This window comes from Dasypus novemcinctus, chromosome 15 (assembly GCF_030445035.2).
Source record: "Dasypus novemcinctus isolate mDasNov1 chromosome 15, mDasNov1.1.hap2, whole genome shotgun sequence".
Classification (NCBI taxonomy): domain Eukaryota; kingdom Metazoa; phylum Chordata; class Mammalia; order Cingulata; family Dasypodidae; genus Dasypus; species Dasypus novemcinctus.
Window position 1 is genome coordinate 37,142,166 of NC_080687.1, and position 21,940 is coordinate 37,164,105.

Sequence of the window (21,940 nt, forward strand, 5' to 3'; positions counted from 1 at the left end):
GTGCACTCAGAAGATTGTGTATTCTGTTGTTGTTGGGTGAATGGCTCCATATATGTCTGTTAGGTCTAGTAGGTTTAGAATACTGTTTAAGTCTGTATTTCTTGATTTTCTGTATAGATGTTCTAGCCATTGTTGAGAATGGTTTATATGGAAATCTCCTACCATTAGTGTAGAACAATCAATTTCTCCCTCTAAATCTTTTAGTATTTGCTTCATATATTTTGGTGCTCTGATGTTAGGTACATATATATTTATAATTTCTACATCTTCTTGTGAAATATATGTAATATCCTTTATCAGTATATAATACCCATTTTTGTGCCTTATAACTGTATTTGACTTACAGTCTATTTTATCTGATATCTACCCTAGCTCTCTTTTGATTAGTACATGTATAGTATTTTTTTCCTGTCCTTTCACTATCAACCTACTTGCTTGAATTTAACATGAGTCTCTTGAAGGAGCCTGCCTTTTTATCCATTTTGCCCATTTCTGCCTTTTGCCTGGAGGGTTTAAGCCATTTACATTTAAAGTCACTACTGATAATGCAGGATTTTCTTCTGCCATTTTACTTTTTATTCTTCGTAAGTCATATACCTTTTTTGTCTTTCAGCTCCTCCATTAATACCTGCTTTCATATTTATTTGACTTTTTTTTTTTTTTTGCATTGTGCCTTGTTGAGTGACTTCTCATTTCTATCTGGGTATTTTTCATATATTTTCCTGTGGTTACCATGGGTTTAAATTTTAACATCCTAAATATATAACAATCATTTAGTTTGATACCAACTTGACTTCAAGAGTATACACATACACTTTTCCTATACCCCTGTTCCCCTACCTTCTTTTGTACTTACTATTATTTATATCTTTGTACATTGTATGTCCTAAACCATAGATTTATTATTACTTTTTTTTTTTTTGAGGTATCACTATTGGGGATTGAACCCAGACCTTGTATTTGGGAAGCTGGTGCTCAACCACTGGGTCACATGTCTCCCCTGAACTGGTTTTTCTGTTTTTTGTTTGTTTGTTTCTTTTTTGTTTTTAGGAGGCACCAGAACCAAATCCAGATCTCCCATGTGGGAAGCAGGCACTCAACTACTTGAGCTACAACCACTCCCCATCATTACCTTTTATGCATTTGTATGTTAGCACCTATAGGAAGTTAGAAGTGGAGTTATATACAGAAAAATACAATACAGTAGTACTGGTCAAATGGTTACCTTTACCAGAGGCATTTATTTCTTTATGCTGCTTTGAACTACTGTCTAGTGTACTTTCATTTTCAGTCTGAAGAACTCCCTTTAGCATTGCTCGTAGGGCAGGTCTAGTGGTAACGACCTCCCTCAGCTTTTGTTTATCTGAGAATGTCTTACTTTTGCCCTCATTTTTGAAAAAGAGTCTTTACAGATATAAAATTCTTGATTGGTAATTGTCTTTTTAAAAAAAAAAGATTTATTTATTTATTTCTCTCCCCTCCCCCCCAGTTGTTTGCTCTCTGTGTCCATTCGCTGTGTGCTTGTCTGTGTCTGCTTGCATTCCTGTCAGCAGCATCTGGAATCTATGTCTCTTTTTGTTGCATCATCTTGCTGTCAGCTCTCCGTGTGTGTGGTGCCATTCCTGGACAGGCTGCACTTTTTTTGCACTGGCTGGCTCTCCTTACGGGGCACACTCCTTGCATGTGGGGCTTCCCTACATGGGGGACACCCTTGCATGGCACGGCACTCCTTGTGTGCATCAGCACTGCGTGTGGGCCAGCTTATCACATGGGTCAGGAGGCCCTGGGTTTGAACCTTGGACCTCCCATGTCATAGGCAGACACCCTACACATTGGGCCAAATCTGCTTCCCTAATTGTCTTCTTTTAGCACTTGAAGTATGTCTACCTATGGCTTTCTTACCTCCATGATCTTTGATAAGAAATTGACAATCTAATTGGACTCCTTTGTACATAAAACACTGCTTTTCTCTTGTAGCTTTCAGAACTTTCTCCTTGACTTTGAATTAGACAGTTGGATCAATACTGGATGGTGTGTGTGTTTTCTTCATGTTATCCTGTTTGGTGTTCTCTGTGCTTCTTGGATGTGCATATTCATATCTTTTGCTAAATGTGGGAAATTCTCTGCCATTATTTCTTTGAGTATTCCTTCTTCCCCTTTCTTTCTTCTCCTTCTGGGACTCCTATAATGCATATATTGGTGTGTTTGATGGTATCCTAGAGATCTCTTAGGGTATTTTTGCTTTTATAATTCTTTTTTCTTTCTGCTCCTCAGCCTGACTCATTTCAATTGTCCTGTCTTTGAGTTTGCTGATTCTTTCTTCTGCAAGCTCCAATCTGCTGTTGGAAACCCCTTGGTAATATTTCATTTTGGTTATTATGGTCTTCAACTCCAGTAGTCTGCTTGGTTCCTTTTTAAAATTTCTCTCTCTTTACTAATATTCTCATATCACTCATTCATTATTTCCTGTTTTCCTTTAGTTCTTTTTCTGTATTTTCCTTCATCTCCTTGAGCAATTTTAAAATCACTTTTTAAAAGTCTTTGGTTGGTATGTCCACATTCTGGTCTTCTTCATTGGTGTTTTCTGTATTTTTATCCACTTCCTTTGATGGGCCCATTTCCTATTTCTTTGTCTTGCACTCTTTTCTTGCACATGCACAATTTAATATTTTTAAATGCTAATTTGGAAGTTATTCCCTGAGATGTCTTTTTTCTTGATTTTGTAACAGCTGGTAATATGACAGAGATTTTCTCGAGAGTCAGCCATTCTATCAGGAAAGTCCACCCAAGGCAATAGCTAAGTTCAGCGTCCTCCCTTTCTTGCTGGGCCTGTGTCTTGTCCTGGGCTTGTGCTTGTTAGCTGCTTTGGAGTTCCCCTGTTTACAGGAGTTTGAATGCCCCCACTACTTCCAAGGAATCAGAACTTCTTCTTTTGGGTGTTTAAAACAAGTAATCCTTTGCCCCAGGTCATCTGCCTCAATGAATTCTTACACTGCTTTTGTCTGGAGGGCAAATTGGGGTGGGGGTGGGGGGATGGAGAGGGAAGAGAGGAGTTTTCCAAGGAGGTCCAGGACCCATGAAGTGGGCTCAGACTAGCTCCAAACTCCCTGGGGAGGGGACCAAGAAGGATGCCAGGAGTTTCTTCCTAGGTGTCCCAAGTTGCCCTTTCTTCACCAGCTCAGCAAATGCAACCCTTGAACTGTCCCCTACAGCTCTGTGTATTGTCTTTTTGTCTTCTCAGCCTGGGGCATGTTGGAACAATGGTGGTTGTCAGAGTAATCTGAAGTCACTAATCAAAAGTTGTGAGCAGTGATTGGCTGTGCCCAGCCTTGATCTTGGGTAAGTGGATTTTTGTATTCCTTTTTGTCACCAGTCCAGGGCCATACCCCACAGTAGCCTGTGGCGAGAGTGGGGGATGTGTGCTGGTAACCATCCCAGAAAGAGCAATTTACTGGTCTTACCACACTTTATCAGCCCTCTTCCTCCTGCTGGTCCCAGGATGCCGTGTTACAGTGTTTTACTGGACTCTGCAGTTTCAAAATAGTCGTTTCAGACAGTTCCTGCCTGTTAATGGTTTTTCTGGTGGAGAGACTTAAACTTGGAGCTTCCTATTACCACCATCTTCCCACAATCCTCCAAGTTAATTTTTAGTTTTCTATTAAAGTAATACATGCACATAGTTCAAACGATTAAAAGTGTCAGTGCCCTGCTGGTGTGAATATAAAATGGTGTAGCTGCTATGGAAGACAGTTTTGGCAGTTCCTCAGAAAGTTAAATATAGAATTACCACATGACCTGGCAATCCCATTTCTAGGCACATACACAAAAGAACTGAAATCAGAGACTCTAACAGATATTTACACTTCAGTGTTCCAAGTGGCATTATTCACAATTGCCAAAGGATAGAAGCAACCAGGTGTACAGGAATGGGTGAATGGGTAAACAAAAAGTGATATATAATATACAATGGAATATTATCCAGCTGAGAAAAAAAATGAAGTTCTGATACATTAGACAGCATATATTAAGCTTGAACACCTCATATTGAGTCAAATAAACTAGACACAAAAAGACAAATATTTTATGATATTACTGAAATGAAATAATTGGAATAAGCCAACTCAGTCAGAATCTAGAATATAGGTTACCAGAGGCTCTCTGTGAGCACCAGGCTGGCTCCTGACACACTGAAGCCTGGCTTCAAGTGTCAGAACAACCCCCAGATGTTCAGGAACTTTCCTTTTTCTTTCTGAAAAAGATTTTGTTACAGGGAAGTGGACATGGCTCAAGTAGTTAGGTGCTCACCTATCAAATGGGAGGACCTGGGTTGAGTTCCCAGTGCCTCCTATAGAAGATGAGCGAGACAGCAAACTGATGCGACAGGCTGGTGCATTCAGCATGGTCAGTGAGCTGACGCAACAAGATGATGCAACAAGGTGGTGCAATGAGGAAACACAACCAGGAAACACAATGAGAGTCACAACAAGCACAGAGTGGAAGAAGCTCAAGTAATTGGGCACCTGCCTCCCATATGGGAGTTCCCGAGTTCAGTTTCTGGTGCCTCTTAAAAAGAAGACAAGCAGACACAGAGAGCACACATTGAACAGACACAGAGAACAGACAGTGAGCACAAACAAATGGTATGTGTGTGTGTATGTGGGGGGTAGAAATAAATAAAATCAATCTTTAAAAAAAGATTTTGTTATAAAACAGATGTCCCCTGACCTACCCTTCCCCACTCCTCTCACTTTCCCTCCCTAATGGCAACCATTTTGGGCTGTTTTAGGTGATTCGTCTAGTATTTACCCTGTTCTTTATTTTGAAATAACATATAATGCTAGCTTTGACTAAGCAATTTTGATATTAGCTATTAATTTCCACTTAAAGTATATAAGTAATTAGCTTTTTTTTTTTTTTTTTTACACTCCTTCCTCTCTCTCATCCTCCCATTATAGCTATATTACAAGTTTTGGTTAGTTGATATGCAGAATTTACATTATTTTCTTCATTACTGGGAACACTATCAGGACAACACCACTTGACCTGTACTCCTGTGGGCCTCCCTTGCAGAGGCAAGTTGCTTATCTTGCAGAAAAGGAGGAAAATTTTACCTTGAAAATAGGAGTATATGGAAAGAGTAAGTGACAGCGGCTGAGTCAGTAATGTTTTTCCTTTTTCCAAGCTCATCAATCAAGATGCCATACTCCTCTGCCCTATGGGGTGGTAGATGAGAACCCCAAAAAAGGCCAGCAGTATGCTTCCTCTGTTTTTTGCCTCTGTGGAATAGAAAGGAAATTTCCTCTCTTTAGTAGAAACCTGAGGCAGGAAAATAAACACACCCACCTGCACAGTCCAGAAGATTTGAATTTTTGTGTGCCAGGGACCTGAATCCTACCTGCACTTTTAAACTACGTAAGCTTCTGTTTGGAATTGAGGGTGGCAAGTCGGTACCGAGGAATTAACTGCTTAGAAAGTTCAGGGTGGAGTGTGAGGCAGGTCAGATTCCACTGTTGTTAGCCCATTGCATTGGACTCCACCATTAATCTGCCATGTTCAGTGTCCTGCTAAACAATAGACTTTAAGAATGATATATACACACAGCCCTAAATTTGCTGAGCTATTCTCAAACTCAGCCGAGCTCATTTCAAGGCATTCAGACTGTACCACAATTAGCTGCTGACACTATCCTAAAATAATATGAAGCCAGGACAGTAATTACAAGCTAAAAGAAACTATGTATAGAAAAAACTGATTAACTTGTGGGGTGGTGCAATTTTCCGATCTGGGAACATTTCAGATAGGATGGTATTGCTCTGTTGGTATGGATGAAAATGCAAGTGTAAATCCTTAGCCAAGTATTTCACAGCATTTCGCTCTAAAAGCATCCAAAAGGTCTTTGGCGTACGTGGGTCATAGGATTGAAAAGCATCAGGTCTTTCCCTAGTTTACCTATAGATGGCACTGTGAGAGTAGTGGAGGGAAGACCTACACTAACCTGGCAGCCCTTGTGACCACAGCTGTCACTCAGCATGGTCAGTATCGTTATGATCATCATCATCCTCATCATTGTAGTTATCTTCGTTACCATCATCCGCTTACGAACTAATTGCCTACGGCCTAGTTCTGAACATCATCTCCCTCTAGTCTCTAACCACAAACTTCGACTCCCAGTCAGGTAATCCCATAAGGATATGAACTTGGCTTTGGGATTCCCACCTCCGGGCTTTGCGCCTGTGGTGTCCCTTGAATGGGATGTCCTGTCGTGCCCTCACCTGCCTTTCCTGCTGTAGTCACCACCACCTCACTTGAGTTCCTGAGATGCAGCCCAGGGAGGCCTCTGTCAAACATAACCATTGCCTAAAAAAGGTTTTGCTCTTCTTCCCTGCCACTTTCCTACCCCAGTAAGGTGTTTGCTTCTCTTCTAAGGCCAAGGTCTCCCTAAGTCTTAAGCATCTGTCTCCTGGGCTCCCTTTTGTCTACATCCGTCTCTCCACAGAACCATCCAGAGTGTCAGGTAGCTCCTGCTGTTCCTCATTCATCTGACTGCAGCCCCCTGCCCCTCCTCTGTGCACACAGTGTTTCACAGTATCATTTCCTTGACATTGCTTGTGAGCACCTAACCTTCAGAGTCCTTGTCTTATGTATTGTTATATCCCCAAAGTTAGATGCATGGTTAAGTTGTCAACAAATATTTGTTGAATGAATGAATGAAAGGAGGTGAAAATTAAGTAAAAGAACCCATAATGCACCTCCCTAAAGGCAGGAATTTGAAAAGAAAGAGAAATATCTAAACTTCCTCTCACTTAAATGTTTTACCCCAACTTTAGTGATCTTAACAACTTGTGGGGAAGAAAGCAATCTATGAGAAAGTGTCTGCTTTGAGGAAACAGTATTATATTAGCCCCTTTTGAGGTAGACGTGTTGGATGCCTACCCAACAGCAATTCGTACCCCTTTTCCTTCTTGGCAGAGCCCTAAATTTGTGGCTTCTGTCCCAGTCCCACGGGTGAATAATGATTGATTTTCATGGCCACCTCATTTTCCTTGCTAGGGAATGGTTTAGTCCTGAAGCTGATGGGAGCTGAGGGGATCCTATTAGGAGATTTGGGGAAAGATTTATCTCTCTAAAACAAAGAAACCCATGGGGCAAAAATGTTCTTATTCTTGACTGGATGTTGTTGGGTTGGTGGGTGCTGCCCCGAATACCCACAACCCTCATGGCACGTGGAAGGAGACCTTACTCCAGTTCCGATGAGATGAAAATCCCCTGGCTTTTGAGAATATTGTGGTGCCATGGATTTAACTAGCCTTTGAACCTACCTTTCTTTTGGGCTTATTGTAAGATAATAAATCCCTTATCATTTAAACTTCTATTAGTTGGGCCTACTCTTTCCTATAGCCTAACATGTCGCAATTGAAGCATCTCACAATTTTTTTTTTTCTGTCATGTTTTTCTCAATTATTTCTCCAGTATCAGCTGAGGTCCCTCCCTAAAGTGAGTAGGCAGAGGAGTTGGTTCACTGGGAAGGGTTTGAAGGAATAGAGTTGTGGAATGTGTTGGGTGCTTCCCTTTGCCCTTCTACTTTCCATCCTCCTCCCTGCTCTCTTCTCCAAAAGCCTGAACCACGTGGTCTATCTTGGTTTTATCTCAGTGATGGGATAATAACCAGCACCTTTTGGAGTTCTTGAATATGTCAACAAAGTCTTTCTTCCAAAATTTTCTCTGCACACATCATGTGACCCCCTATTTTCCCTTTTGATTTTACACAAGGCTGAATAAAAAATTGGGGGGCTTATAATTTTATTCCACATATCTGTCAGGGTCCCCACAAGAAACCAACTGCTCACTCAAATTTGGATAATTCAAGCAAGATTTATTTATAAAGGTAAATAAAACGGTGTGAACAGGATGGTAAGGAGCCACAAGGTTAGTGAGAAGTTACCAAATTCTGTGCTTGAATCTACCTCAAGCAAATTCAAATCCAAAATCAGTTAGAAGCCTAGTTCTTCCCAGAGTGTTGCTGGATCAAATGTCACCCACACTTCCTCTTAGTCAAATTCTTCTCTTTCTTTTAGTAGGATCTCAAGTTGCATTTTTTTCTGGAACGTTTCCCTGTCCTTGACTAACCGATACTCACTGGGCTTTCACTTACATTTGTATTCTACATTGCTATTAACACCCAGCCTGTCTTGTAAAACCTCTATAAAACCTCTAATTAAACTAAGCAATACCACCATTATAAAAGGTCATTCTTTATTATGATTATTTTTAAAACAACCTTCCTTACTGAAATATAACAACATGCAGAAAAGTGCCCCAAAGTGTGGGACTTGGGGAATTTTTATAAAATAAACACATATGTAAATCACAGCTCTGATTAAGAAATAGAACATTACCAGCAGCCTAGAAAGCTCCTTTGAGGCTCTCCCAGTCACTACCAAAAGTAACCATCACCCTGACCTTGACCTCTATAGATGAGTTTTAGCTGCTTTTGAATTACTGGAATTATAGTATGAAGTCTTTTGTCTGACTTCTCTTGCTCAATATTACAATTGTGAGGTTTAACCATGTTTCTGCATGTAGCAGTAGTTTGCTCATTTTCATGTTGTATAGTATTTCATCAATGGACTTCTCTAGTTAAATAGGCTATAAACCAGTTTGGGTGTTGCTGAACAAAGTGGAAGTTGTAAGTGATGCAAACTCTGTACAAGTCATATGTGGCATCTCCAACTGGTTGAAAAAAACAAATGACAAAACAAAAACAAAAACAACCCCCCCCCAAAACAAAACAAATGACAATACAACAACAATAGTGTCTTACTTTGCCAGGCTTCTTATAACACATATCACAGACTAGTTGGTTTAAACAACAGGAATTTATTGTCTCACAGTTTTGGTGGCTAGAAGCCCAAAATCAGGTGTTGGCAGGTGTTTTAGTTTCCCACTAAAATAAATCCTATACAATGGGTTGGCTTAACAACAGGAATTAATCAGCTCACAGTTTCAGAGGCTAGAAGTCAAGCTTCCTCCCTGGGTTGTTATCTTCTGGCTGGTTGTCAATCTTTGGGGTTCCTTGGCTTTTCTGTCACATGACAGTGCACATGGCAGTGTCTTTTCCATTCTCTTTTGGTTTCCATCGACTTCTAACTTCTAGCTTCTCCTGTGGCTTCTCTTTCAGTGTCCAATTTCCTTTGCTTATAAGAACTTCAGTCCTATTAGATTAAAGCCCACCTTCACTACATTTGGGCACAGCTTAACTAATAACATCTTTAAAGGTCCTATTTACAAATAGGTTCTCACCCACAGGACCAGGGGTTGGGACCTGAACATAGCTTTTTTTTTTAAGATTTATTTTATTTATTTCTCTCCTCTTCTCCCCCCAACCGCCTGTGTTTTCTGCTCTCTGTGTTCATTCCTGTGTGTTCTTCTGTGTCTGCTTGCATTCTTTGCGGCACAGGGAATCTGTGTCTCTTTTTTTTTGTTGTGTCATCTTGCTGCATCAGTTCTCCATGTGTGTGGTGCCACTCCTGGGTATGCTGTGCTTTTTTCCCATGGGGCAGCTCAATGCGGGGTGCACTCCTTGTGCATGGCGCTCCCCAAAGCAGGGCCACCCCTGCGTGGCACGGCACTCCTTTTGTGTGGCAGCACTGCGCATGGGCCAGCTCATCACATGGGCCAGGAGGCCTTGAGTTTGAACCCTGGACCTCCTGTATGATAGGTGGACGCTCTGTCAGTTGAGCCATGTCTACTTCCCCTGAACATAGCTTTTTGGAGAGGACATGGTTCAATCCCCAATAGTAGATGATGCTCTCTGAAGTATGTGGCATTTCGGTGGTGGCATCTTGGCAAACCATAACTCAGTCTCTGACTCTGTTGCAGGGCCATTTGTCTGCTTCTGTCTCCTCCTCATTCCTATTTCTATGTCCAAATTTCCTCTGCAGTTAAGGACTCTAGTCATATTGGATTAAGGTCCAACCTGATTCAGTTTGGTCTCAACTTAATATGATCTTCAAAGATCCTAGTTACAAATAGGTTCAAGTCCATAGGTTTGGAGATTAGGATTTGAACATGTCTTTGTGGGGGATGTGATCGAATTCATAACAAATAGCAACAACTGTGCTTCACCCCAGAAGCACTGCCCTAGACTTCCATAATTATGTGAGCCAATTAATTTTCCTATTGTTTAAGACAATATGAATTCTATTTTCCTTAATTTGCAGTCCAAGCATCCCGACTAGTATAGTGAGTCAATCCAATAGAAATGTGAGACCGCAGATACTTTTTGTAGGGTGTACCTATTGCTTAATAAGTATGTAAATGTGTGTATGTTCACTTTACTCTGGTGTTGGGTAACCATTTCTCAATTTTAGCAATTGCAAAAATTTCAACAAGTTAAGTTATTTTGGTGCTTCTTGCCTGATGCTGCCATTTCCAGGCTCTAGTTCTTTGATCTGAATATGGTGCCAGCATCTAACACATGGGAGAGACTGTGGAAGAGTAAAAATTCTGATTAAGTTTTTATTTTTGGATTTCACAACTTTTCTGATGTTAGGAGAATATCAATGGGATTTAAGAAAAAAATTCTTAATCCCTTTATGGCATTATCAGAATTCTAGTTAGTAGTCATATAAACTAAGAAAAAAACAGAACTTTGTAATTTAAAAAAATTCCAGTCAAATAGAAAAAGAAAAGAGCTATAATGAAATGATTATTGTGTGGATATGAATGAAATGAATGCATTTATTAATAGATGTAAAACTTATTTTTGTGACTATTCTTTGTGGATATTGTCTTGATCCTAAAGGAAGGCTTTCAGGGTATTAGACTATTTTCCACATGAGGAATGACTGTTTTTTATACTATCTCTAAGATATTCTTTAAACTAGTCATCTGGGAAAAATTGTATGAAATTAAAATGCTTAATTATTCTTGTAATAGTGATGATGAAATGGGAATAAGTGATGATGAAATGGGAATAAAACTACATGACAAATTGAACAGTAGTATATGCTGCCGCAGCCTTTAAGAGTTCTGGAAGTACTGCCTAGTGTTGAAAGATGAGGCAGATGGGGTGTTCTAGGGAACAACTAGAGAGTTTATTTTGGCTTTGAAGCTGGTTACTATTATAAGAGATAGAAAACTGGGCAATGGCAAGCTACAGCAGAAGGAATGGCCTCCACAGATGAGCCCGATATATTATTTTAAGAACCAAATCATAACACCTCATTGCTTTGTATGTAGTAGAAGGTACATTTTCCTTATAGGACTTACTTTCCTTGAAGATGATGGTGAGTTGCATAAATATGGATCTTTTGATATAAAAGTGGTGGAGCTCTTGATTCTATTACAAAATAAAACACCAGATCATTAGTGTATACCTTGTTGGAATAGCTGTGTCCCTTTACAAGTGGCATTCCTTAACCTGTCCCCTGGTTCCATGCTTTTTAATTGGCTGTATGGTGCAGACAGTAAGTTCAACAAATATTCCATGTGCTCCGCTAGTTCTTAGCCTCCCTTGTAATTGGATCGGGGCCTGGGTCTATTTCAGGCCAAAGGGCCATGAGAAAAGGGATTTTTGTCACTTTGGGTCTAAGGTAGTTAAAAACAAGTATACGTTTTTCATTATCTTTCTTCCCTTTGATGGTGACCATTTTGACATGGAGGAGCCACAAGATGGTAACAGCCTCTAATTTTGAATCACCATGTCAAGAAGAACATCACTGGAGTGCTCTTTACCTGAACTGGACATTTGTTGAACAGGAATGAAACTTTTGCTTTGATAAACCATGGAGATTTTGGTTTTTGTTGTTGTTGTTGTTATTGTACCATTGGCTATTATTACACTAATTCTTACAAGTAGTTTTGACTAAACAGCCATAGTGGAATTGGGAACTACTAGCCAATTTACCTTTCATGGTGTTGACGCAATCCCCAGAGCATGATGGTTGCTATCTGCTGTAGATGTGGGCTCATGGAGCTGCTGTGGGCCCTATTTTGGCACTTTTCACTTCTCTCCACTCTGTTACCATGTGAGCAGGGCTGTGCTAAGAACTGTGATGGTATAAACAAACCAGAATTCATCCTATCCCTGATCAGTTCAGCCTAAGCATGAATAACAATAAATTTTAAGTCTAGTAGGAGAGATAGGATAGACTTTAAGAAACTGAAATACAGGGTAGAGCAGGGGTTTCTTAACCTTTTTTGTTCCCCAGACCCCTTTGCCAGTCAGGTAAAAACCACAGACCCCTTATTAAATCCACACTATACTGCGTATTCTTTAATAAATATGTCACACCCACACCAACATGTCTCCACAAGCATCATGGTTTTTTTTGAATTTCAATTCAAGCTCACCAACCCCTGGTTAAGAACTCCTGGGGTAGAGGGATAAAGAACGTTTCACAGGCTTGGGGGGATTACAAATTGCATATTGTACCCTAGCAGGAGAAGACAAGCCACCCACATTAGCCCAAATAGAAAACAAATACGAAGTCCTAAGTATTCATGCTTGAGTTTATGTGTCCTAGAATATAGTACTATATGAATTTGGAAAGTGAAGAGGTTTTTATGAGATTAGATTTTTTGAAGGATAACTTTTTTTTTTTTTTTTGAGATACCAAGGTGGGGATTGAGCCCCAGATCTGTGGGAAGTTGGTGCTCAGCCACTGAGCTACACTGGCCCCCTGAGTTTTTTTTCCCCCCACTTGTTTGCTTGTTTGTTTTGTTTTTGTTTTTAGGAGGTACCAGAGATTGAATGAACCCGGGTTCTCATATGTGGGAAGTAGGTGCTCAACTACTTGAGCTACATCTGCACCTGATAATTTTATTTTTTATGTATAGAAAAGTTAATATTGTACATTTGACCCCATTGAATGGCAAGTTCTTTAGCCTTTGCTTTTCTGGCGTGGCAATGTGAGTCATAGATTTTGGGTCTACCATGTTGCCTACCCATTGATGGCAGACCTCATGAAATCTGTCTTTGTAATTGGTCCTGATATATTCCATCAGCTTAGTCAGAGCTCTTTGAGTTAAATTGTGTGACTGTGACAGTGGTGTAGGACGAGACATTCTAGACTGGCCTTTTCCTTGGTAATGAAGTAGGAAACTCCCATTTTACAGCACAGGGCAGGTAGAAGACAGACCACCAATTTAATGGATGCACGTTGTGTCCACTCACCATCAGCCTGAGCCTTCTAGCTTGCCAACAGTGACAGTGTTGGCTCTTGGTAGGGACTTGCCCTTTGTCTGCTGCTTTCGTCTCAGCTGCGTCAATAGCCTCTGCCTTTTTCCTTGTTTTGTCTTTGGGCTCTACTTGTGGGCCAGCTTAAGAGGTTAAGTAGCTGTTTGGCAGCCTGAAAGCCTGGGCGAATTGGTCAATCACAGGAGGACACTTTCAAATGCTTATGGATGATAACCCTTTGTCAGTGTTGCTAACGTAGTGGGGTCATTTGACAAAGCAGATGGCAGAGGTGATTGCTGCATCCCACTTTGCAGGCCCACCTGGAAATGATAATTTGCTTTTGATTTGAGCGTTTATAAACATTTTTATAAAATTTAAAATTTTCGTCAGAATAATACATGTACATGTTTAAAATGAACAGGCCCCTATCAGGCTTGTTCCCACTTTAGCAACCCATGATGGTTTTCCTTTTGTACAGGGATTTTTCTGATTCTTCTCACAGAAATAAACCTGATTATTCAAGGCCAGTCTACATCTATACTTCTAGAGCTCAACCTATGTAAATGTGACTACAACATTGAGTTTTTTCCCTATAGTAGGGACTTACCTTTTTTTTAAATATCAAATCAATAGTGTCGCTTTTCTTTTTGGTAGGCAAAAATGGATTTTTCATATTCTATAAAGACAGTATCAGTTATTTTTCCCCTCTTGATGAAAGGTATGATATAAGAAGTATTACAAAAATAGTTTATAAATAACTGTACTAAAAGACATGCTGTTGTTTGTCTGTTTTAGCTAAGTTACTTTCTCTTACCTTTGAAATTTTAATAATCTACTAATAAAAAATAGAAAAGAATAAAAATTGGAGCACTTTATTATTGCTAGAATATAAATTATATGCTTAGAAAAATCTGGGCCTGGTATAATTTTCAAAAGAAATTATTCTAGTATATCTGATTATTATATATACTCTGAGCTAACCTCACTAGTTTTTATTTATATTTTTCTCTTGGGAAACATAAACCAGGCATTCCACAGTGGAATAAAAAGCAGATTTGACTTTTGGGAATTGAGAAAGTTCTGGTGAAATGCCAAATGCTGAGCTGCATGTTTTCAAAATGGTTTATTTTCAAGCCCGAATAGTTTGAGGAGATATCACATATAAGCCTCATGTCATTGCTATTGTCAATGAAATAGGTCACCTACCCAGGTGGTATCTAAGGAAAAACCCATGGAAATAGGTAATAAATAAGTCTCTTTTTCAGCCCAGCCTCTATTAGCCATATACGAGGTTCTGCAGGGTTGGTAATCACTACATTTCTTGATTACTCTTCGTGTGGTGGTCTGACTTCTTTATAATCATGATCACAGTTACTGAAAAATCCAAGATTATTATTATTTTTTAACTTTGGAACTTCTAAATCCAGTTTTGATATATTTAGTGTAACTCGTAACTGCCACTCTTGTTCCCAAGGGACACAGGCTTAGGTCTTTGTTTATAGCAAATCAGTCTGGAATTCTAAATGCTGTTGTTCAGATTCTCATTTATGTGGTGAACTAACTGAATGCACATCATGTATGAGGGAGCAGCAGTGAGCATGGAAAGAGAGATGGGAAGATTCCCAGACCTGAATGATACCAGGGGGAAGTGGTAGAGAAAGACCTGGAGCATAGCCCTTAGAGGTGGAGGAAGCTTTTCCTTCTTTGCCCAATGTGGTAAGCCTGTTTCATTAGGAGAAGTGGTTGTAGTTATATTCTTTTAAAATGTTATTTTATTTTTTAAACTCTTTTTTGTAGTAATATAAATACAATTCAAAATTACCCATTTTCACTACTTTCAAATGTACAATACAGTGGTATTAATTAACATTCATGATATTGTGCTTCCACCACCAACCTTCATTGCATACATTTTTTCATCACCTCAAACAAAAATTCTCCACCCATAAAGCAATAATTCTTCCTTCCCCTTGTCCTCTTCCCCTTTATGAATTTGCTTATTCTAAGTATTTCATATAAGTGAGATCATACACTGTCTTTTTGTGTCTTGCTTATTTCACTGAACATGATGTCCTCCAGGTTCATCCATATTGTAGCATTTATCAAAACTTCATTCTGTGTTGTTTTAGTTTCCTGGGCTGAGCAAGCAAATATCATGAAATAGGTTGGGTTAAACAATGGGAATTTATTTGCTCATGGTCTTGAGGCTAAAAGAAATTCCAAATCAAGGCACCATCAAGGCAATGCTTTCTTCCCAAAGACTGGTGTTCTGGGGCCAGCTGCTGGCAATTCTTGGTCCTCAGCTTGTCACATGGCAGGCACATGGTGGTGTCTCCTGGTCTCTCCCTTCTTTTCTGGGTTCCACTGATGTTCAGCCTCTTGCTTCCCGTGACTTTCTCTCATTTGGTCTGAATTTCATTCCACTTATAAAGGATTTCAATAATAGGATTAAGGCCCATCCTGATGGGCTGTGCCACACCTTAACTGAAATAACCCCATCAAAAGGGCCTATTTAACAATGAGTTCACACCCACAGGAATGGATTAGGTTTAAGAACATGTTTTTCTAGGGTACATACGAATTCAAACCACAGCATGTGTTACGGCTGACTAATATTTCCTTATAAGTATGCAGCACATTTTGTTCATCCATTCATCTATTGTTAACTATATTCTTTATCTTGTAGACATGATGATATAAATTGTATTTGCTATAGAAATGGTGAATGAAACTGTTTTGGAAACATTCCAGTTAGTAATAAATAGTAATCTCTTGTTAATCTAGCCATGGGTGAGGTCACTGCCGTAAGCAGGTGCCCCACCCACCGGAATATCCATGAAGGACATCTGCAGGAGAGAGACCTCCCCTTACCTCCTTCCTCCCTGCAATGCCGGGGATTAGGGAGGTTGTGGTGTGGGGTGGACAGCAAAGGGAATTCCAGGATCCAGGAACATTTAGGTCTGACCCTGAAGAGGCAAGGCCTGGGTACACAGGGAAGGGATTTCTGCAGACAAAACTCTTAGGATATCCACATAGCTCTCTAAACTGCATGGATAAGCTACAACATGGGGTTTGAAGTGTCTCCTTTGAACTGCATTTAATAGAGAATTCCTTCCAAGAGAGAAAAAGCTCAAGAGAGACAAAGCTCAAGAGATCACTAAAGGTAAAATGAACTAAATTGTCAGAAACTTTTATTTTAAGAATTTATATTTCAGGATATAGTATATACTCAGAAGATAGAGATTAAATTAGAGGAGATGGTTGCAAGAAAAGGCATTTCATTAATTATGAAGGATGCCACAAACATATCCTAGCCTAGCCTGGAATACTGCATCAGACATTTAAAGCACTATCCAAAGCATCTAAACAGGTTTTTAAAAAAATTGAAGTGAAATTCTCATAACATAAAATTTACCATTTTTAGTAAGTATACAATTCAGTGGCACTTGGTTCACAATGTTCTATAATGTACAACCACCATCTCTTTCCAGTTCCAAAATATTTTCATCACTCCCAAAGAAAAATTCCTATACTCATTAAGCATTCGTGCCCTATTTCCCCCTCCCCCCAGTCCCTGCCAACTACCAATCTGCTTTCTATCTGTATGGATTTACCAAATCTGGATTTTTCTTATAAATGGAATATTACAATATGTGAACTATTTTCCCTGGCTTTTTTTTTTTCATTTGGCTTAATGTTTTCGAGGTTCATGCATATCCACATATTTCTGAGTGCTAAGAGGATTTCATTTACCAATTCTTAGGATCCAAATGAGGCACAGAAGATTCTCAGCCATTTTATAAGTAGATAAACTGCAGCTCAGAAAGATCTGAAAAAGAAAAGATTTTCCAAAGTTTCAAAATAAAATGAAAAAAAAAAAAACCACCCCAAGAAACATTAAAATAGATTTAACTGCATAATATTTTGCATAACACCTTAAATATATCCAACTGTTTTTGTTTCAGATATGTATTCCCATTGAATATATCAGGCAAGCCTCCTAACTAAAAACTTGCATAGGAAAGAGATATGGTGGAAAATCAAGAAGATTCTATTTAAATAATTGCTTGATTTAAAATTTTTAAAAACTTCTACTAATATTAATAATATTCTGTTTCCTTTTTTGAAGTGTACCTTACAACAATGTACATAAGTCTCAAGTGACTAGCTCGATTAATTTTGTATATTGGTGAAACCACCACCCAGATTAAGCTTTCTAGCACACCAGAAGTCTTTTTGTGCCCCTCCCAGTCAAAACACCCCTCCCCAAATAACTGCTCTTCTGACTTCCAGCTCCACAAGTTAGTGTCACCTGTCTTGAACTTCATATAAGTGGAATTGTACATTATATTCTCTTTTGTGTCTGGCTTCTTTTGTTCAACTTTATGTCTGTGAGATTGATCCTTGCCCGTAGCAGTAATCTGTTTAATAGTACATTGTATGAATACACTACATTTATTTATTGTTCTTCTGTAGATGGGCATCTGAGTTGTTTCTAAATTGGGGACTATTGTGAATAATGCTGCTACAAACATTTGCGTACTTATCTTTTAGTAGTGATAACTCATTTCTCTATGATTTATGCCCAGGAATGGAAATGCCAGATGATAAGGCATAACTCTGTTTAGCTTAGTAGATATTGCCAGATCATTTCCATAAGAAAGTTCTAATCACTCCTCATCTTTGCCAATAATTGGTTCTCTCTGTCCTTTGACTTTAGGCATCCTGGTGGGTATGTAATAGTATCTCACTGTGGTTTTACATTCCCTTAATGACTGGTGATGTTGAGTACCATAATAAATACTTAATAAAAAACCAAAAATCCATAATTTTACTACTTTATTTTTCCATGTATCTTTTCAGTGTAGTCCATACTTTTACATAATTATAATCAGAGGATATATAGTTTCATGTCTTTTTAAACATTTTAAAGTTTGTTACAGTTTTCACAGGTATCTTTTAAAATGACCTTTTTTTGCTTTTTAAAAATTTGCCATTGTAACTGTTTTTAGTGTATAAATTACATTACACTACATTGCGTTAATTGCATTTACAATGTTGTTTTACCCCCACCACCATTCGTTAGCAAAACTTTTTCATCATCCAAAACAGAAACTTGTATGCATTAAGCAATCCCCATTCCCTCTCCTTCCAGGCCCTGGTAACCTGTAATCTACTATCGATCTCTGTCAATGTGTTTATTTTAGGGATTTCGTGTAAGTGGAATCATATAATACTTGTCCTTTGAGTCTGGCGTATTTTACTTAGCACAGAACTTCATTCCATTTTATGCCTGAATGTTGTCCCATTGTATGGATATTCATACCACATTTTGTTTATTCATCTATTGATGGACACTTGGGTTATTTCCAGCTTTAGGTTTTTATGATTAATGCTACTATGAATGTGGGTGTTCAAGTAACTGTTTGAGTCCCTGCTTTCAATTCTTTTGAGTGTATACCTATGAGTGTAAAATGGCTTCTTAATATCCCACTGAGTTTGATGTATAACTTACTTAGCCATGTCCCTCTTATTGATCATTAGGTTACTTCCTATTTTCCTATTCCTTCTGGTTCATTTATGTCCACAGACAGAAGGAATAGAGATGCACAGGCCTAGGTAATATTTCAATATTAATGAAACTACCATTCACAGAGCATAATATGCCAGGTACTATGCTAGAGACTTTGAAAATGGCAATACTCAATATTATTTAATTGCAGTATAAACTCCTGACATGTATTACCTCTGTTTTACAAATGGGGAATCTGCTTCTAGGCTTTAAACTTACCCACAGTCATATACCTACTAGATAAAGAGCAGGATTTCCAGCCCAGGTTTATCAGCCCCAGAGCACTTATCAGCAGCACCCTGGCTCTGCCCATCCCATTATCCAGTTGTGTAGAAGGTTCCCCCAAAATCTACTTCCTGGTTCTCCTTGGAGTTTCTCCTTGCCCATTTCCCTAGCCTCCCACCGGGTGGCACTGTTTCAGATTACAGTTCCAATACTTAGTACAAAATATGTTTTTTTTCCTTCACTGTCTGCTGGGTTCTCATCTATGCTTCTTACCAGGTCCCCTCTTAAGAATAACCCAGGGCTCAGAGATGTTGGCTCCCAGTCCTGCTGGAATTATTTTGCACTTACCTTGAGTGGGTGCTGTAATTGTGAAGGTTGTGTCTTGAGTTCAGGAATAGGTATTTCCAGGGAAGCGGACTTGGCCCAGTGGTTAGGGCGTCCGTCTACCACATGGGAGGTCCGCGGTTCAAACCCCGGGCCTCCTTGACCCGTGTGCAGCTGGCCCACGTGCAGTGCTGATGCGCGCAAGGAGTGCCCTGCCGCATAGGGAAGCCCCATGTGCAAGGAGTGCGCCCTGTAAGGAGAGCCGCCCAGCGTGAAGGAAAGTTCAGCCTGCCCAGGAATGGTGCCGCGCACACGGAGAGGTGACACAACAAGATGACGCAACAAAAAGAAACACAGATTCCCATGCCGCTGATGACAACAGAAGCAGACAAAGAAGAATACATAGCAAATAGACACAGAGAACAGACAACTGGCGGGGGGAGGGGGAAGGGGAGAGAAATAAATAAAATAAATAAATCTTAAAAAAAAAGGAATAGGTATTTCCATATAGAGACTCGTTTGGCTTAAATTTAAGCATCTTTGAAATCCATAAATTCCATAAATTTATTTTATTTTATAAATCATCTTATTTATAAATTTAAACAACAGAGTTTGCCTAAGCTCATGTGCTAGAGTGAGCAGAGATGAAAGCTGGAGAGTTCAGAATGGTTCCTGGTTTCTGGTGGCCACCACTTTTGAGGCTCTATTGGTTTCTTTCTCTTGGGTTCTGTGAAGCTCCCTATAGCCTCTTTTCTGCTTAAGTTGTTGGGCTGGTATTTCTTACTTACCACAAAAGAGCTTGTACTAAAATCTGCCTCCTATGGATCTTGGGAGGTTAAATGAGATGATTAATTTATCATTTGTCATGGTGCTTCACACATTCTAAGTGTTTACATTTTATCATTATGATGTGCTGTAGTAAATGATCAGTGGTTTCATGAGCATAGATAAAAATTTGGGTTAAAAATAATTCCAGACAATGGATTGGAGAAGGATTTAGTACGGAAATCAGAAGGAACTTAAGGGGATCCTGGATTCTGGGATCTGTAGGATCACATTTACTTGAAAGTGTTCATAGTATCAATAAAATACCTTTTCTTTAGGTTCTGTCTAAATTGTGAAGATTACATTTAATGTACTTTTACTAGAGTAATACTACTTGTGTTCAAATCTTAGCTCCCACCCTTATTAAATGAGGTTTATGGGTACCATGCCCTGAAATGTGGATTTGCACAGTCATAATTAAATTCTGTCTTTATGGGCTCAGTGATGATCATTTATCTTGTTCAAGATTCAGTTTTTTGTCTGTCCTTGACTTGTATAGGAAATCTTTTCTGACCTGGCCTGGTATAATTTTACAGCCTTATCTTTCCCACTGCCAAATGCATACACACTGAAGTACATGCTGTTTCCCAAATACTCTGTGCTCTCCCTGCCTTGCCTTTGTTTTAAAATTTTTAAATTTTATTATTATTTTTAAAGAAGGTTTATATTACATAAATGTTACACGAAAAGATAATATAAGGGATTCCCATATGCCCCACTTCCTTCTTCTCCCACTCTTTCCCATATTAACAACATCCTTCATTAGTGTGGTACACGTGTTACAACTGATGTACATGTATTGAAGCATTGCTACTAACCATGGACTAAAGTTTATAGTTTACACTCTGTCCCACACAATTTTGTAAGTTATAACAAAATATACAATGGCCTGTATCTGTCACTGCAACGACATACAGAAAAAATCCAATGTCCCGAAAATGCCCCCATATTATACTTATTTTTCCTTCCCCATCCCTCAGAACCTCTGGTGGCCACTGCCTTTACATCAATGATAAGAGTTCTTCCACCGCTAGAATAATAATGTTTATGGTAGAATAATAATAAGTCTTCTTTAGTCCATTGTTCATTCCCCAATCTTGAGAGTTTTGGGCTGGTGATGCCAACTCTGCTTCTAATCAAGAGGGAGCTTAGATCCCATGGGGCAGATGGTTGAAACTATCTTGCTTGCAGTTGCAGACACTCTCTGTTTCTTGGGGATGGGTGTTGTCCTTCATCTCTGTTAGTTATCCTGGGTGAGTCCAATGTACTGGAGAGTAGGTGTTGCAACTCTGTGAAATTTAGGGCTCAACTGGCACATAGAGAGACCAAAGATTTAAGTCTCTGGGACATATATTTATCAAGTATAGTGCTAATTATAGGTTCAAATAAAAAGGGCAGAAGAGCCATATGTAGGGAACCTATAAATGAGTCTAACTCTATTACACTGGGGACCATAAATTCCAAAGTAAGGCCAATTGACAGAGTGCAGGATTCCTGAGCTGTCTGCCTGCTTTGCCTTTGAATGTGATGTCCCCTTTTCCTGGAATGCCTTCTCCTGTTGGGCTCACTGCCATTTGTACTGCAGGAGTGAGGTCTAGTCCATCAGATCCTCTTGATGGCCTCTCCCAAGCCTGATGGCTTTGCTAATTCCCCTCATGTGTGCGCTTTTAGATTAAAATCCACTTGTGTTCAGTTGTGGTTACTGGTTCATTTGTTCCTCTCCCACCAACTGTGAGACCTGCAAGGGCAGAAATGTACACTATTCACCTCTATATTTCCAGGAAAGAAAAACTGATGGTGTAAGGTAAACAATT

The 21,940-nt window shown here is 39.3% G+C and overlaps 1 long non-coding RNA gene across 1 annotated transcript in view; it reads left to right on the forward strand.

Moving 5' to 3' along the window:
• Positions 1–3,261: 3,261 nt before the first annotated feature.
• Positions 3,262–21,940, forward strand: part of LOC131273536 (uncharacterized) — an 86,131-nt gene continuing 67,452 nt past the window's right edge. Inside the window, exon 1 of the long non-coding RNA XR_009180788.1 lies at positions 3,262–3,339. This is a non-coding gene — a long non-coding RNA (uncharacterized lncRNA). The remainder of the gene's footprint in view (positions 3,340–21,940) is intronic.